This window comes from Furipterus horrens, unplaced genomic scaffold (genome assembly GCF_987537825.1).
Source record: "Furipterus horrens unplaced genomic scaffold, mFurHor1.1.pri manual_scaffold_5, whole genome shotgun sequence".
Classification (NCBI taxonomy): domain Eukaryota; kingdom Metazoa; phylum Chordata; class Mammalia; order Chiroptera; family Furipteridae; genus Furipterus; species Furipterus horrens.
The window spans coordinates 47583978-47601423 of record NW_028327175.1 but is presented as its reverse complement, the minus strand read 5'-3'; the positions used below and the strand labels follow the sequence as shown (position 1 = coordinate 47601423).

The 17446-nt window shown below is 39.9% G+C and overlaps 1 pseudogene; it reads left to right on the top strand.

The window, feature by feature from the left end:
* Positions 1-2148: 2148 nt before the first annotated feature.
* LOC150008542 (large ribosomal subunit protein uL4 pseudogene) lies at positions 2149-3473 on the top strand (annotated as a pseudogene).
* The last annotated feature ends 13973 nt before the right edge of the window (positions 3474-17446 follow it).

Genomic DNA, 17446 nt, shown 5'->3' with positions numbered 1-17446 from the left:
AGGAGGCTGGGACTAGGGTGGAAGGAGTGGAGGTGGAGAGGGGTGAAGAGATTCAAAATGCATGGAATGAGAAAAGAAAGGAATTGCTGAGGGCTTACTGAGCGCAAAGAGGGTAATACCAAGAATTCCCAGATGGATCCTGGTTCCCCAGAGGCCTGGGGGGCATCACTAAAGCTCTGAATCTAGGGATCCTTTCAAGAAGTCCCTAGTTGAGGGACTGATACAGCACTGCCCTGGGAAAGAAAATAATATATAGCAATGTTGTGTTAATTGAAAAAAAAAAAAAAAGCTTAGCATTGAAAGACTTATTTGAAGTTACCTTGGAAAAAGTAAAGAAGTCTGAAAAGCCAAATTCAGTTCAAACTTAGAAAAAGATAATAGAATTAAATTCTTCTATTCAATATGAAATCCACTGACACATGAGAGAAAAATGTGCAAAATCAAAGATGTGCAAAAGAACCCAATATTCTTCAAAACATAAATTTCATTTACCTAAGTGTCTTTTGCAGGATACTGTCAAGAGAATCTGGTTGTTTTGGAACATAGCTTTGAACTTCTTTTTTTTTCCAACAACAAATTAGGTTTAATGCAGCCTCAGCCTTTCATTTGACATTAACATAATGGGCCAGTAATGGATTGGTCCTCAAACAAGTGATCAAAGCAGCATCTGTGGAAAAGGCAGCATGTCCTTTGGAAGAAAACTCTGCCAGACAAAGATTTGTTCATGCATTACAACTTATAACAGCAAAAAAAAGTTACATGCCATTATAAGGGCACTTCTATTCATCACCACTTTGAACCACAGCATTTAGAGCTGGAAGGGATCTTTAATGAACACATGGTCCAACTATTCCATTTCACAGATAGGAAGCTGAAGACTCAGAGCAATTGATTGAGTTATGACCACACAGGAAATTGGTGACAGAACATAAACTGGAATCCAGCTTTCTTATCCTGGGCATTTTCCACTATACCCACTGCCCTCCAAATACTAGAGATGGGAGAAAAGCTGCAGAGTAAAGCTTAGCTAGTTATTCCTAAAACTAGGATCCTGTCTCTTAGGACATGACATACAGGGGTTGCTTATTGTGACTCTCCATGAAAAGAACTTGGTTATCAAGTTAACATAAACAGTCCATAAAATAGTCAACATACTATTCTCAAATGTGCCTTTTCTCGAGAATATAGACTCTTCACATTTTTAAATTTTCTTGGAAGCTCCCTCAAGCTTTAAATGTGCCATTAGGATAGTGCTCATGACCATGAATTTCCAACTTTCATACCATCAATGTGCATGCAGTGTCTTTCTTTTTCATAAAGGTCAGTGAACAAAAATTGCTTTCCAAAATGCAATCCCCTAGATTAGAAACCTTCTAGAGAATTCTGTCTGATGTTCAAGCCACATGCACACTGCATAACCAATTCCTGACCCATGAAGAAAATAGTGTGTCACACAGACCTTTTGTATAATTCCTTACATTAATAGAACCAGTGAGCCTCAGCTGAATTCAATCTTAAATTTCCTGTGCTCCTTGGCTAGATGTCCACAGAGGAACATACACACTTCTAGGATATTGTAAAACTTAAAATGGATAACTTTTATCCTTTTCCAGAATAATGTGAGAAAGCATGAAAACTTTCTGCTGCATTTATAGATCCCTTCACAATGTCCCCACATTTCACTTGAGACTATTTGATGGGTGTTGTCAGACTTGGCAAGAAGAGAGGGGAGGGAAGGAGAGGGGCTGGGAAAACAGTGGAAGATAAAGTGAGAGGAGAAGTGGTGGTCAAGGGAAGGAGGAGGGAGGAGGGAAGAGAGAAGAAATACCTAAGACACAACTCTCATTAAGCTTTTCCTTTGAGTGTCTTCTCCTAGAACTAAGAATTATTTTGGGAAATTTCTATAAAGTTCTGTTGGTATGCTAGATATAATATTGATAGCAAAAGTTCTGATGAACACCAAACATACACAATTAAGTCTGTACTCTGGACTTCCAGAGCTTTAGGATCCAGCCAACATTTTACAAAATGTAGTTTGTTTCCCATAAAATAAGAAAGGCAGTGAGTATGCTCAGTTAGCAACTGAAGACTGATAACACAGAGTATGAGACTAAATAAAATAATTTAGCTTTTCCTGCGGCAGCCACCGGCCTGAGAGGAGTGTGGCTTCCTCTCTCCACGCCATGGCGTGTGCTCGTCCATTGATATCGCTGTATTCCGAAAAGGGGGAATTGTCTGGCAAAAATGGCACTTTGCCTACTGTGTTCAAGGCTCCCATTCGACCAGATATTGTGAACTTTGTTCACACCAACTTGCGTAAAAACAATAGACAGCCTTATGCTGTCAGTGAATTGGCAGGACATCAAACCAGTGCTCAGTCTTGGGGTACTGGCAGAGCTGTGGCTCGAATTCCCAGAGCTCGAGGTGGTGGAACTCATCGTTCTGGCCAGGGTGCTTTTGGAAATATGTGTCGTGGGGGCCGCATGTTTGCACCAACCAAAACCTGGCGCTGTTGGCATCGCAGAGTGAACACTACACAGAAGCAATCTGCCATCTGCTCTGCCCTAGCTGCCTCAGCCTTACCAGCACTGGTCATGTCTAAAGGTCATCGTATTGAGGAAGTTCCTGAACTTCCTTTGGTGGTTGAAGATAAAGTTGAAAGCTACAAGAAAACCAAGGAAGCTGTTTTGCTTCTTAAGAAGCTTAAGGCTTAGAATGATATAAAAAAGGTCTATGCCTCTCAGCGAATGAGGGCTGGCAAGGGCAAGATGAGAAACCGTCATCATATCCAGCGCGGAGGGCCCTGCCTCATCTATAATGAGGACAACGGTATCATCAAAGCCTTCAGAAACATCCCTGGAATTACTCTGCTTAATGTAAGCAAACTGAACATTTTGAAACTTGCTCCTGGTGTGCATGTGGGCCGTTTCTGCATTTGGACTGAAAGTGCTTTCCGCAAGTTAGATGATCTGTATGGCACTTGGCGTAAAGCAGCCTCCCTCAAGAGTCACTACAATCTTCCCATGCACAAGATGCTCAATACAGACCTTAGCAGAATCTTGAAAAGCCCAGAGATCCAAAGAGCCCTCCGAGCACCACGCAAGAAGATTCATCGCAGAGTTCTGAAGAAGAATCCACTGAAAAACCTGAGAATCATGTTGAAGTTAAACCCATATGCAAAGACCATGCGCCGGAACACCATTCTTCGCCAGGCCAAGAACCACAAGCTCCGGGTGGATAGAGCAGCAGCGGCACTAGAAGCCAAATCAGATGAGAAGGGGGTTCAAGGCAAGAAGCCTGTGGTAGGGAAGAAAGGAAAGAAGGATGTTCATGTGATGAAGCTGAAGAAGCCTAAGAAGCCTTTGGTGGGAAAAAAGGCTGCAGCCAAGAAACCAGCAGCTCAGAAGAAGCCTGCAGAAAAGAAACCCACCACAGAAGAAAAGAAGCTTGTGGCATAAACTTAAATTTGTTTATTCCATAACGGTCAGATCACTGTGGACAGCTAGTTTTGAATAAAAAACGTTAAAGGCAAAAATAATAATAATAATAATAATTTAAATAAAGTGATTAGCATAGTACTCAGAAGCTCCTCAAATAATAGCATTACTGTTTGTATAATAGTGCAACCAATATTAGACAAATTACCCTTATAGATACATATAGTGCGTGTGGTAATTAACCATAAATGGTAAATTTTCATAAATTCTTGCAATTAGTACTACCTTCACAGAACCATATCTACTACTTTTGCTCTTTCCTGCTTTAGAGCTCTCCAACTTTATAATGTACCATTGTTTATATTTCCCCCAAGTGCAAGTTAATCCTCTTCCTGCAGTCATAATAATTCCATTCCTAGAAGCCATAGAGGCCAGACAGTATCCCCCAAGCAGATGCCCTACTTCCCCTATTGGCCTGAGACAAACATTTTCTAGGTCTCCTTTGGAGGGGGCCTGACCTGGGTAGCTGAAGCAGAGGGCTCAAAGTTGCTGGCTCTGGAAAGTAGGCAGTGCAGAATGGGCCAGCAGCATCCCCGCCCAGAGAGAGCGCAGGTGTAAAGGGCCAGGCTGGGAGTAGGAAGACTCAGAACCAGGATATCAAATTGTTATAGAGAAAGTGCAGAGGGACAGTCAACCCTGGACCCTGAAGGAGTTTTCAGCAGAGCATACTGGGAGGATGGGTGAATGGGATCCAGCTGGGCCAGGACTGGGTTCTGGCAGGGCAGGGAATGCCAGTGAGCCAGTTAGTCTCTCAGCAGAAATCTTGTAGGCCAGGAGAGCATGGGATAATATGATACATTCAAAGTGCTGAAAGAAAAACCTCCAACCAAGAACAATTTAACCAGCAAAAGTGTCCTTCAGAAAGGAAGAAGCAACAAAGACTTTTCTCAAACAAAAGCTGAAGGAGTTCACCATGACTAGACCTGCCTTACAAGTAATGCTGAAAGGAGTTTTTAGGGCTGAAATTAAAGAACACTAATTAGCAACATAAAAACATAAAACACACTATTAAAAGTAGGTATATAAAATTTAGAATACTCTAATACTATAATATGGTGATGTGTTAAGGTAACACACAGACTGAAAGTAAAGGAATGAAAAAAGATATTCCATGTAAATGGAGACCAAGAGAGAACAGGAGTAGTTGTACTTATCTGAGACAGAATAGACTTTAAGTCAGGAACTGTTAACAAGAAACAAGGAGACAAAGGTCATTATATAATGATAAAGGGATTAATTCACTGAGGTGATAAAAATCATAAAATTTATATACCCAGTATAGGAGCACCTAAATATATTAGATCTGAAGAGACAAACAGCAATGCAATAATAGTAGGGGACTTCAATATACCACTTTGTTGTTGAGAGTTTTAACATGAAAGGGTGTTGAATTCCATCATATACCATTTACAAAAATTAACTTCAAATGGGTCAAAGACTTAAATATAAGACCTGAAATCATAAAACCCCCTAAATGAAAACAAAGAAAAATGCTGTGATATTGGTCTTGGAAATGATATTTTGGATATAACACTAAAAGCATAGGCAACAAAGCCAATAAACAAGTGGGACTACATTAAACTAAAAAGATTCTGCACAGCAAAGGAAGCAATCAAAAAAAAAAAAATGAAAAGGCAATGTACAGGATGGGATAAAATATTTGCAAACCGTATGTCCAGTAATGGGTTACTATCCAACTCAATAGCAAAAAATAAATAAATAATCTAATTTAAAAATAGGCTAAGAAGCCAAAAGACATTTTTCCACAGAAGACATACAAATGGCCAATAGGTACATAAAAAGGTGCTCAACCCCAATAATCATCATAGAAATGCAAAGCAAACCACAATTACATATCACCTCATACCTGTTAAGATGGCTTTTATCAAAGAGACAAGAAATAAGAAGTGTTGGTGAGAATGTAGAGAAAAGGGAACCTTTGAATGCTGTTGGTGGGGTTGTAAACTGGTACAGGCATTATTGAAAACTGTATGGAGGTTCCTCAAGAAATTAAAAATAGTGTTACTACATGGCCCAGCAATCCCATTTCTGGGTAATTATCCTAAGGAAACAAAATAACTATCTGGAAGAGAGACTTGTGCCCCCATGTTTATTGCAGTGTTATTCACAATAGTCAGATAGGGTTGGTGGGCTCCCTCAGAACTAGGTGCCTCATCCATCCATTCCTACTCTATTGCTCCCATGCCAGGTTGAAGCTAGGTTTTCTACATGCTGGACACCTGACCTGGCTTCATTTAGAAAGCAAAGCATGGATCCCGCATGCTATGAGAAACCCAGATATAAACATGGTGTGGAACAAGCACATGCCACTGAGCTTCCACCCCACGCTCAGCTCCACTTGGAAGTCAGAGCACAGGACCCTTTCTCAGAGACTCTGTGATATCAAACTGTCTTGCTCTTCAACTCTTCTCTCTTCTCCCAATCTGTAGACTCCACGGAGCTCTTCTCCAATAGAAGGAAAAAAAAAAAGCTTTGTTATCCGTGTGCACTCTTTCCAATCTAATGTGTCAATGGCAAACGTTTATGCACCGAATCCTTCAGGATCTTAGCCTTTGATATTAAAAACGCCAGGCTTTTAAAATCAAAACTTTTTCTTTCAAACTGACTCAAGTTCATTTTGAACATGAAACCTGAGAAGTGATACATTATATTTTGTCTGCTGTAACACGCCTTCCAGAGGAAACTGATAGCTCTGACCTAGTGTAAGTGCAGGGAGAGCCACACGGACTGAAAGGGACGAGTAATGGGAGGACTAGCAGGGATGTATGAGGATTGCTTACCGAAGGCTTTTGGCCCTTTGTGGCTATGTACACATTCAGCTTGGCCGGAACAGAGTTTATATGTACTACTCTGGCCCACATCATCATTTTTCCCCTATTTATTGGCAATATGTGGTTATATACAATGTATGTTCATTAGAAACATTTGGTCTCTATTATTATTCAGGTGACTTGGAGTTAGAGCCACCAGATTCATGGAATATGCAGATAAGAAGTGGAGCCAGTCTATTCAGTATATTCCAGTACTTGCCAAGAAAACTCTGGCACTAAGCAGCAAAAACAAAAATGGAAAAGATACATACATGTGTTTCAGTTATTAATAGGTTATCATTCTTTAAAGCAAATAAGACCCCAAAATTCTTTATCAGTAGCAAAGCTCATTAGTTCTTTTTATGTCAACTGAAATGCCATGAATCCCTCCTGTCTTTCCAAGAATGTTTTACTATACTTGATTTTTTTTTTTTGGAAATGAACTACAGATGGCTCTGAAAGAAATTTTTAATATACAGCTGCAAGTATTGGAGCAGATATGAGTTTGGGTAAGCACAATGAGGAGAATTTACATCTGTGTCAAGCTACCCTGGCTTGCAATTCCTTTCCTGAATCACATAACTACTTGGACTAAAACAAATGTTGCTATTTTCTATCACTCACAGTTAAATGAGATCTATATTGAAGTCATTCAACTTGAAACTCAAAGAAGCCCCAATGTCAGTGTTTTGATCATTTTATTTTTTTTTTCTTTTTTTTTTTTTGTGTTTTCTAATTTTATTTGTTTTTTTAAGTATATTTTATTGATTATATTGTTACAATATTTCCAATTTTTTCCCCTTTGATCTCCTCCCCCCAGCACCCCCCTCCCCCAACAATCCCCCACCCCCCAAGTCCATGCCCATGGGTTGTACATACAAGCTCTCCTACCTCACCCTTTCATATATTCTTTTTCTTCTTCCTTTTTAAATTAATTAATTAATTAATTAATTATTTTAACAATAAAAAAATAACAATCCCTACCTCTCAGACTTAAGACCCTTTATAATCTTATAAAGGACAATGGGCAAAGGTCTCGAGCTCCTCTAGCTGCTTCAAGCTGGAGATGGTTGTCGTCCTACCTACCATTGGGTCCAGAAATCCCTAATAAGAGTGGGGGTGTGGAGGGGAGGGTGGCCTTCCCACATGGGGAAGGATCCTGCAGAATCCAGGTCAGTTGGCTGTCCCCAGACAACGGCGTGCTTGTTTTAACAGGCTGGCATCCTTGTATTCTGGAGGCAACAGATTTGGCAACAGGGTTAAAAGACATCATTCAATCTATAACCACTAGATAACAAAAGGCAGGTATTAATTTTTCTATGTCCCACTTTAGGGAAAAAAAGGGCTTCTTTGGAGGAAGGTGTGCCAGGTGCATCTCACCTGTCCAAAACACTTTTGCCCATTATACTTAGTTTGGGCTGAGGGAAATAGTTTAGGTTTCCCGCCTCTCAGACCTCTGGGCTCTTTCTGTTCAAACCATTAGAACAGAAAAGAGAAACCAGTTTTAAAGTGAAGCCCACAGACCACCCCATTCTTCACCAACCAGCCACTTAGTTCAGCCAAAACATTCAGTCTCAGGAGGCAGCAATGCAGACAGGATTAAGTGAGGCCTATACGTACAGACAATCACTCAGGTAACAAGATCATAGGGTTAGTCCCTTTGAAAAGAGAAAACACATGTTAATTTATGTAACATAACCCACATACAAGTCTCTAAATCTGTAGGACTGTCTTATCAGAAAGACATTCAGTTGCAAGGCTTTTGACATTCTTTTTGCCTGTAAATTAAACATCTTTGATAATACCACAGACATAGTTTAATTTTTAAATCAAAACAGACTTTAAATGAAAATAAACTTTAAAGACGAGTGTTTTGATCATTTTAATGTTAAATAATTCATACAGAGCCCACTATCTCTGGCTGAGATATGACAAAAAAAAAAAAAAAAAAAAAAAAAAGAAAGAAAGAAAGAAAAGATTTAAAGAAACCCAAGTAAGTCATAAAAATCTAAGCTTAAGAGGTCATCCAGTTCATTTAAAAGGTCACATTTCAAGCCACCCCAGAGGAGATAAATCACCCTATTTTTAAAATCTATAGCCTTCTCAAATTACTTATTCTAATCATCTATGTTCTTTGTGCTTAAAAATAAATTTGCTATTTCTTTTTAATTTTTAATTTGTTGATTTTCTATTACAGTTGTCCCACTTTTCCCCTCATTGTTCCCCCCCACCCAGCCCACTCCTTCTCTCACAATCTCCACCCTGTTGTACATGTCCATGGGTTATTTATACTAACTAGTTCCTTTACTAAACCCTTCCCTACTTACCCACCTTCTCTGCCTCCCTCCCTCACCCCTAGTAACTGTTACTCTGCTCCTTGTTTACATGCCTCTGGTTCAATTTTGCTCACTTGTTTGTGCTGTTCATTAGTTTCCTGTATTAGGTGATATCATATGGTATTTGTCTTTTGTCACCTGGCTCACTTCACTAAGCATAATTCTTTCTAGTTCCATCCATGTTATCACAAATAGCAGGAGTTCCTTCTTTCTTCTGCTACATAGTACTCCATTGTGTAAATGTACCACAGTTTTTTGATCCACTCATCTACAGATGGGCACTTAGGCTGTTTCCAGCACTTGGCTATTGTAAACAGTGCTGTTATGAACACAGGGGTGCATAGGTTCTTTTGAGCTGGTGTTTCAAGATTCTTCAGGTATAATCCTAGCAGTGGAATTGCTGGTTCAACAAGCAGTTCCATTTTTAGTTTTTTGAGGAAATTCCATACTGTTTTCCACAGTGGCTGCTCCAGTCTGCATTCCCACCAACAGTGCACTAGGGTTCCCTTTTCTCCGCATCCTCACCAGCACTTGTTGTTTGTTGGTCTGTTGATTATGGCCATTCTGACTGGTGTGAGGTGGTATCTCATTGTGGTTTTTATTTGCATCTCTCTGATGGCTAGTGATAGTATTTATGAAATTAATAATTAAATGTATACAAAAGAAAAAATAATAAAGAGGAATTGTCCAGAGTTTGAGCTTTTGAGCCCACGGGTGACTCAGATGTACCTGGGGCTTATCTGTTTAATTCCAGGGATTGTCCTTCAGCACCTAATTCATGTGAAGACTAGGAAGCCTTTGGGAGGGAACTCTTCTGAATAAGTGCCCCTATTGAGCCTAATATGAGAAAGCCCTTAGCTGTTATGGATTGATTACTATCTGGTCTGCACTATGAGGGTATGGGGAGATGCTGTGAATAAAAATTGTAAAAGCAATTTCACTACACACTCTGATTCACTGGGGCCCAGACAACAGTTCCTTGAGACCCTTTCACAGATTATGACAAAAGAAAGAGAGGCATTATTTCCCAGGGCCCAGAGATGGCTGGCATGCATCTATGATGATCCCCATGGGACACAGTTTCGGCTTCAGTGCTCCCTGGAAGCATCCTTGCTGCTGAGCATATATAAAACACTCCTACTTCCAGAACTCCAAGATATATTTGAACATATTTTATAAGGCATTTAAGTTCTATATAATGCAGGAAAGAAGCAGAACAAGAGAAATGAGGGGTTTTGCTATTGGCATAAAGTCATTAGTATCTACAGGCAGGAGAGGGTTATAAAAACATATTATATAGCCATCATTTTTCATGACATGGGAATTTCATTTTCTGGGGTGTTTTGTATCTTGCTTCTTTCAGTTAATACTCTGTAGTGAACAGTTTCGTATGTCATTACATATTCTTCAAAATGTGCCTTTTTTTTTTCCCTAGCTCCTGGATTTCCAGTCTTGTTTCCAAGGTCTCCCTCACTCCTAAATGAAGCAGCTTGATATAGTGTGTATGTGGGGGGCAGGGGAGGCAGACAACTAGACTTTGAGTTAGAATATTTAGCTACGAGTACCAGATTTACCACTATTGCCTGTATCATCTAGCCCTTCAGTTATTTAATCTATAAGAGGAAAAATAATATATATTTTACAAGACACCATACAGATTAGTGAAATATATATAAAATACAAATATTTTAAACATATTTATCTGTTTTTATAAAACTTTATTCCTTTATCATGGCATATCCTCTGTTTTCCAATTATTTGTTCTTATATCTGTTTCTTGTACTAGACTTTGAGCTTTCTGAAAGTATTCAGGCCTCATTTGTGTTTGTATCTCTGGAGTCTACCACAATTTCTCACATATAGTAAGCACTAGAAGATTGTTTCTTGAATGAATGGATAAATAAATGAATGGTACCTGATACCACTTTACACCTTTAAAAAATAACCTCCTATATATTGTCTCATGGATCCTTACAACAATTCTTGGCATAAGCTTGGTGGATACCGTGAGCCTCTGAAACAAAATGCTGGGGGAGCCTCAAACATCTGACCCTCTCTGTTCTTTGCTGGTTGTACCCATTGCTGTTAACAGATTAAAGTGGGTTCAATCTTTAAACCATGATGCTAGTACCACATACTTGTCCTCAGCTCCAAGATAATGCTCATCTCCTCTGTACCTCTACCAGAGTCCACTCTCAGAGGGCCTGCTATGCCCTCAGCCCCATTCTAAAGAGTTGCTGTCCATAGATTCTTGCCTAAGAAAGCTACTGCAGTCAATTCCGTATACTTGGGTGGTGACACATTGTATCACGTATCTTCGCCACTTGGCTGCATGTTTTGGACCAGGGGAAGAACCTGATCCAAAGGCAACAAATCCCTGAATTGAACATCAGTCCCTAAAGAGACCTTATGGACTTCAGTTTTCTCCAATAAGAATAACAGCAGTTAATCAAAATGTATCAAACTCTTACACACTGGAATTTGGGATTTAAAATACAGAATTTGGTGGAACATAAAAGAAGTTGAAGCAGAAAGCCACAGACAATGCAGCATACAAATACCGCTGTCCTATGCTGGCTCCCCAACACACCATCCAAACAACCTATTGATAAGATAGAGCTGAGTTTATTGTTTACCTGATGAGTTTACCTACTGAGAAAGTTGAAGTCTTGTTTAAGATGTACCCTTTCAATGAGTGGGAGGGCTTAATTCAGATGGAGTCAGGTCTATGATATAATAATTTAGGATTGCTGCACATGGCTAGGTGAATATTTTGAGGGGAAGGGTTCAAAGAGTCTTGGATATAAACTGGTTTGGGATGCATTCTATTGAAGAGTTGATGGATCTTTCAGGAAGTTACTGAAATGAATAATAAAAGTATTTGCAACTTTTCTTTTCCTGGGCAAGAGTCTCCTGGAATAGTAAAGGTATGCTGATGAAGACAGCTGTGTAAATGGTTTTGGTTCTCATCACAAAGCAGAAGAAGCACACAAGTAAACACAGGCATAAAGTAGAGAAACACTACACAGATGAAAAACAGAGAATCAGAATCACATTGATGTTTTGACTTCAGAAGGCCACCCTTACTGCAGAAAGTATGTTTTTTCTCCCCAATCCAGGCTGCCTTGCCTTCAGACAATCTTGGTCATCATTTTGTCCAGCCAATAACTGGTAGTGTTTTCTCATGTTGAACAAAAAGAATGAACCAATCCAAAACAGGGTATTCCATGATAAGCTTTCAATCATGAGCTTACATTTTCAGTTATAGTTAGTTCATTCAACAAAGCTTTGGAGTTGGTGTAATCCCATCTGGATATAAGAGAAAATAGTGAAAATAAAAATAAAAAACCATGGATTCTGCTGGCGTATCTGATACTTCCCTGGCCTCAGGCAGGCAATGTAAGTTCATCATACAGTAAATACTAGATGTCACAGTTTCTTACACCTACTACATTTACAACTGGAAACATTCACAGGGGAACTGCTTTTGGTTTCCAGGCACAGATTTGTGTGGCTTATGATGTTTCCGAGAATTGTGTTTGTCTACTCTCTACCATAACCCATCTGTCCTCTTGTTCTCTGACCTTAGGAGCATCCATCACTCCTGTCATCCACCACAAGCATGTCAAATGCCATCATTTAGGAGCCAGTCCTCTTAGTTTTGATTAATTGCCAACAGTCTCAGCGGTAGATGACAAGGAGGGAAGAACTCCTCAGAGTGAGCAGCCTATCGCCCCTCACACCCCAAACATCATGAGGGCTGCCACACACCAGCAATCTTGTGATGAGCAAGTTCTTCCTCTTATTTCCCCAACTCAGCATTTTTTCTTCACAGAGCCTCCATCATTCACCAAGATGTAACATTTACTTAATTAAAAAGTCACAGCAAATTGTCATTGAAATGACAGTAAATATGCCACTGTTTTCTGCTCAATTGCCTATAAATTACATAGTGCATAGGAAAAGGAGTGTAAGGCCTTGACTTTTTTTTTCTAGAAACAGTGAGAAGAAATTTGTTTGAGCTTACTGTATTTATCAAAGCGTTGTAGTATTGTTTGGGGCAGTCAACAGGTTATTATTCCTTGAGTAACACAATGTGTTGCAATCCCAGTTCTACAAACAACTGGCTCTGTGACCTTGTCCAAAGTACTTAAAATATCACTTGTTCATTCACTAAGCAAATATATTTTAGAGTTTAATGATACAATGTCAAGTAAAATACAATCTTTACCTTCCTGGCCTTATGACATACCAATGTCTTCAGATGAAAAATAAGGTAATAAAATCTACTTTCCTGGGTTGTGAGGTTTAAATGAGATTATTATATGTGATAACAGCCTGATTTGGACCCAGCTCTGTGGTAACTACTCCTGTAATATATTTCCCTTCTCTTCTTCCTTTGGTAGCATCCAGGTATATTTCACTCTGGGTATGGCTCTACACCTAGCTTCTGAATTTCAGGGATTATATACATATAGCAAAAATAAAAATACTGTGCATACCTGTCAGATACTCATGCTTCCTTCCAGTGGCTAAATTCTCTCTCTCTCTTTTTTTTCCCAAAGATGTTTGTATGTTGGGGTAGTGGTGGTTAATTATCCTGGACATCTTTAAAAAGAGTCTGCTATTTTTAAATAAAATCTATCTGAACCTTAATCTATTTTAAACAAATGCTAAGACAAGGATTAAAGTACAAATAGTTTCATTGGGAAGGTACAGAAAAATCCATTTCTCTACTCACAACCCTTCTCATACCAAATGTATAGGTTTCCAACACCAAACAATTCTCTTATTTTCTGCTGACACCAACTGGTTGTCCTGTAACTACATTCATTCTAACACTAGCGACCTGTAGTTGGCACAGTCCCACAGGCTAAGGGCTCAGTCCCACAAGATCAACCCCCAATTCAGATGCCTATTGTTTCTCACCCAGAGAAAAAAACAAAAGTCACTTGGGGTGAGATCAGGTGAATGGGGAGGGTGGAGCAGGGAGGGTCATGCTGTTTTTGGTCAAAAACTACTGAACATTCAGCACGGTGTGGCAGGTGTGCTTGTAAATCACCCATCATTAAATGGGTAAACATGTTGAGTCTTCAAAAAAAAAATACACTGAAGCCAAACACAGCCTCTCACAACAACACCAGCTGGCACACTGATACAGATGGGTTCCTAGAACACTCACCTAGCAGGAGAAGTCAGTACTGCGAGGGACCCACCCTTCAGGAGATAATTCTGTTTTTTTGGGGGGGTCCCCCCTCATAGATGTGGTCAATTATTAGTTAAATCTCCTTCCCCCATCCCTTCCCCAGAGGATGGAGGAGCTGCAAGCTCCAAGTTTCTAATCATGGCTTGGTCTTTCTGGTGATCAGCACCCTTCCTGAAGCTACCCAAGAGAATGCCAAGAGTCTCTTCATCAGAACAACAACAACAACAACCAAAAAACCCAGTAGGTCTTCATTAGCACAGTAAGAGGATTTCTTCTGTGTTTTATATTTCAGTGTTTTGTAGGTTACAAATACAATTCAAATACTCTAGCTTTTTAAGAAAAATCCAGAATCTTTTTCAATGTCCAGTTTAGGGATGGCATAGATAAAAACTCTGTTTCTTAAACATAGGGTCAAAGAAACTCTTTTTTTTTTTCTTTCAGGCTTTTAATTGGCTTGTCTTGTTTCCAGTAGAAGTTATTTTTTCTTTCTTTTTTTTTCCAGCTACTTTTTAACACATCCAACCTGTAATTCTAGACCCTGGGAAGTCCCCAGAAAGGTGAGTAGGATCATTCACATCAAAAGATAGGATCCAGTCCTGGCTCGTGTGGTCCAGTGGATTGAATGCCAGCTTGAGAACCAAGGGGTTGTTGGTTCAATTCCTGGTCAGAGCACATGCCTGGGTTGCAGGCCAAGTCCCCTTTGGGGGTGAGCAAGAGGCAACCACACATCAATGTTTCTCTCCCTCTCTTTCTCCCTCTCTTCCCCTCTCTCTAAAAATAAATAAAAAAAAAATTTTTTTAAAGAAAAAGAAGAATATAGGATCCAAAATCAGTCTTGCCATCCTACATAAAGTGTATATGTAGTGATCTTGGGCACCCATAAGCCTTCAGAAGTAGAGTTCCCTCCACCCCAAAACTGTGCATGTCTTCCTAAATCCTAAACCCTCTAAGACTAATTATCTCCCCACTCTCCAGCACCTGAACTTAAGCCTTTTATGAGCTCACCTGCCTGGGACCCTGACTCTTACTTACCTTGCTCTAATTTACACCATTCAGTGTGGGCTGGATCTTTTCCCCAAAACACAATAAATTATCCAAAAGCATGATACTAATAACTATCTAATTTTAAGGATGGGAAATTTCTGAAGATTCTGGATTTATATCCTACCCACTGGACCAGATACTAGAGATTTCAACATTGGCCAAACCCACCTTCACTCTGATCTTTAGGGCACTGTCATTTGAGAAGTTCTACTGGGCTAGGTTACTAGTTTGGGTCCAAGGACCTGATTTCTGTCTCTCTCATTGATTCATTCCTATGGTCCAAACCCAGTTTGGATTGACCAGGAATGGATCTGGGCCATTCTTGGATTCAAGCCTTGATGGCTTCCACTATATCCTAAATCAAATGTACTCTCACACCATATGGGAAAGAAGAGAATTTGGCCATGTCAGGGTTTACTCCAACCCACCTGGCTTGATCTTTCTCTTGAGCAATATAATCTCAGAATATAGTCAAAAACCTGTTAAGCTAAGGTACACTACTTGGGGTTTATTGTGAAATAATTTTGCGAACGTTTTCTATAGAAAACTTTAAAACAGAAACTTATTTCAGTTTGTTTCCTCTCTCCTGCTTCACTGACTATTACCTAAGGGTGAGAAGAAAAATAATGAGAACTTCCAGAGTGTTCATCCAGGGATCCCACTGACTAAAGTCTAAAGAAATGATGTGAGGTAAAAACAAAAATGAGGTCACAGTTGATTGTATTTCACATACTGGTTACAATTCCTCCAACAGTTTCATATTTTTTTCACAGCCAAGGGATATGTTCTTTTTTTAATTCAATAAGACCAAACTACTTCAAACATCATAAAAGAAGATGGACTTAATCAAATATTTGTTGAGACTACTATGTCCACTGACTGGTTCATTAATTGCACAAATATTTATGAAGTGCCTGCTCTGTGACAGTCATCATGCTAGGCAGGCCCTGGGGATGCAGCAAAAAAGAACAAGGCACAATCCTACTGCCGTGGAATCTCCTGGGCAGGACACACTTAGACCAAACGGGGACAGTTCTTGTGCTTGTGGATGGATCATCTCAATTCAGTGGTATTCTTTTTGCTTCATGGTGGTGGTGATGGTATGATTCTTTGTGTTTTCATGTCTTTTGGGAGGGGGATGAGAAAATCTGTACAATTTTGCAACCTGTTATTTTTGGAACTTGAGAAGGATAAATGAAAGAGATTAAGAAATACATTAATTAGGAGACTGGATTTAGGAGACTGACATCACCAAGATGGCAACATAGGTCATTCCCAACTTTGTTCCCCATCACATGAAGAACTAAAAACTATCCATGTAAATGGCAGCATTGAGAAAATTCTAGCACATATTTAACAGTGGCCTGGGCTTAGAGGGAAAAAGAGGCTAAAACTAAAGGCCAGAACATGCATTTATGCTATACATGCTCTCCTGCTGTTCCAACAGCTGCTTAATGGGAAAAGACTGAAATCAGAAACAATTTTACCACTCTCCGGTGATGTTAAACAAAACACCACTGAAAACAACCCTCCTCCTTTACGGTTAGCCTACTTTTTGCCTCCCTCTCGCTGGCGTCTCTCTCTCCCGCAGACACACTGCTTTCCAGTCCTCGCATTCCCACAGCACATCAACAGAAATAAGAACTTGTACTCAGCAACTGCAATTAGCTAGTCACCCACTCCATGCAGACCCACTCACCTCCCCCATTTAGACTAAGTGACATCTTAACTATATCTGTGGTTCCCGAGAAAAGGCAAGCAGGAACACAGATGTCACTGCATCCTCCAGATAAGAAAGGCAATTCCTAAGTGTCCTGCCAAGGAAGCAGGGAGAGCATTCAGGACCCTGACACACATGGACAGGCTGTCATTCACAGAGCAAGTTGGCCACATCTTGCTGTGGCTAACCCTGCCCTGTGGAAATCAGTGTGAAGCCTTAGGAAAGAGAGAATAGAACACTGGTCAGGAAACCAATTCCGGAGCCAATGCACTGCCTCTGGCTTCTAAGTCTCAGCCTCCCTGACAAATGAGCATATTAACATCCACCTTCTTCCATCCAAGTACAAGCATGAAAATTCGGTGGGATATTATGTCACGATGCTTTTGCTAATTGCCTATAGGAACTTTTAACTTTGAATGACATTGTTGAACATCAAAGATGTTTTTAAATATTCAGTGAGGCAACTTTTTAGGAGTTTATTATATGCAATAATGCTGAAATTCTCTGCACTGCTGGAGAGGTTACCTAGCACTTGAAGAAGTATTATCAGGGACTGGTGGAACCAAAACCACTGGCAACAATAGGTCTACAGTGTTGGAGAAGACAAAACAGGGCCCCAGAATGGGAAAAGGACATATTTGGATTCATTGCTTCCCTTGCTCATCTGGCACACAGAACTAATGAATAAAGATCATTGCTGGAAACCACCCAAATGTCTGTCCCAGGAGTGCTCTACTAAGAGAGGAGAAAGAGCGTGGACAAGATTGTGCAGGTACAGAGCTCAGGGACTTTATCAGAGGCCCGTGCCAGGG